Genomic DNA, 2,172 nt, shown 5'->3' with positions numbered 1-2,172 from the left:
TGTGAGAGGCAGTAAGGCATAAGAGGTTGATATCTTTTTAGAACATGGGAAAAGATGGTTCATCGTTCAAAGTGTAAAGTTGGCGGCCTACTACTTTTACTTGTGCACGATCCAACTCTTTAATTGCGCATCAACATCGTGTCTAATCGCGGGGCCAATCCCTCTAGTTTTGCCTCTTACTAATTTTGTTTTGATTCGAGTGCCCCTCTATAACTTAGCTACCCCTTGAAAATTGCCAAGGAATTTTTTTCCCTCCTGAACGACGGATTCAGTTTCAATATTTAATTGTCCAATTTTAAATTACATTTGTTTGTTTCATGCAGAGTTTACAAATATAGATTTCAGGTGCGTATCAAACATGTAAATGGTGGTATAATTAAGTAGCCATAACATCAGCAGTTGATCACAAAACAGGAACTCGAAGCAAAGTATTCAACCAAAGGCCACTCGTGAGATGATGGCGACAGCCGGATGAACCATTTTCCCAGTGTCGGCATTGCAAACACAACATTTCAACAAAGGTAATCGAAGATCATTCAGACAAAAGATCCCAAAATGGACCCCATTTTTCCCCCCTGTGAGAGGAAAAAGCAGTAGTTATTAGTGACGAAAAATGTATTAAACTGTTAAAACGATGTGTTTGTGTGGGCTATTAATTAGGGTTTTACGAGAATCCAAAGTAAGGGAATAGTTGTATAACATTTGTCCTAGTTATTTTTATTGGGTCAAGAATCCCTTACATGAGGCAAATCCGGAGGACAGTTTTGGCTTATTGCAAGTTTGATGTGAGTGACATGATCAAACTGGTTCAGTCAACCACCGTCTGCCTCCCTCCCCGAGAAGGGTAGAAAAAAAAGTCCCACCAAAAGGAGTAGGAAAATAAATGAGGCAGTGATCTCCAGTTCATCCACTTTCTAGGCTGGTTTTCTAGCCTTATTTATTTTTATTTTCTTTGGGGTAGTTTGCTATTTCTTGTATGATTTCTACAATAGGGCATGAGCGTATTGTCAACCCCATGTGGGAGGCCATTTTTTGTTAGGTTCCCTACCCAATTCCCATTGACTTCAACACTTTCCAAATTAACAAGGAGAGGAATGCAACCCTGATGGGCTGATGGCCTAGACTTTTTTTAAAAAAAAATTTATGGTGAACAACTGCAAATAAAATAATAAAAGTATGGCACATTGTTTAAATTTGGGCAATCCAAAGGAATAACTGTCCCATAAAGAAATCTCTAACTTTTGAAATTCAGAATTGGCACCTTTTTTTAATTGCTACTAATTGTTCTTAATCAGCTTAGCATATGCATTGGATTCCTTATAAATCACTAGTAATTTCTAGGTTGAAAGAAAATGGACTTTTTAATCTGTTTACAAAGTTTTGAAGAGAATTTGAAATCGAGATCCATTTTAAGTAAAGTTAAATGCATTTTCCTTCTAATAAGTAATCCTTTTACTTACATATTGAGATCCCAATTGGGAAATTTAATTCTCCAATCATCCTAGCTCACATGTAAGTTAAATCTCCGTATGCTCAATTGATCCAATATTGCCCATCTGCTTGGCTTATCCATTTCTGTACAAAAAGTGATCACGCACTTGCACCAAATTTATTAGTATTACCTACTTGTCACAGACAAGAAACTCAATCACACTCACACAGCTCATTTCCTGATAATCAGACCTATATCAAACTAAACTACAAAATCAAACGAAGGAAAAAGGCTTACTATGGTCGCAGTGATGATGCGAAGCTGTCATCATATCTTCCCCCATATTTCTTTATCGCTGGTATTAAATTTCGAATGGGAACATGTCGAGTTGCCCCAAAAGTCGCTGTCAATGGTGCATTCTCTGTTTCAAACTTTGACATGCACTTAAGCTCTACACTTCTCCACTTCTCTTTCCTTCTGTCTCTTTCGTGCTGCTCTGTTCTCACTATCTTCTTCTTCATTCCATTAACTATTGAATTTACTGCAAATATTCTACAGAAAGAGAGACTTAATTAATCTTAAAGGAAGAAACAGATATGGCTTGTTGCCTTTGAGCTTTTTTTATTATAAACTAATTAGAAGAAGAAGGATACGCTGGCAGGTTTGAGCCAAAGGAAAAAGATGGGTATCTCTCAGTTTCTGTTCTTTCTCATTCTTCTGTTGTTCACATTCTACCTTCC

This window comes from Theobroma umbraticum, unplaced genomic scaffold, assembly GCF_002168275.2.
Source record: "Theobroma umbraticum cultivar Fairchild unplaced genomic scaffold, ASM216827v3 scaffold_30.0, whole genome shotgun sequence".
In the NCBI taxonomy this organism is placed as follows: Eukaryota; Viridiplantae; Streptophyta; class Magnoliopsida; order Malvales; family Malvaceae; genus Theobroma; species Theobroma umbraticum.
Note: the sequence above shows the minus strand (reverse complement) of the source record.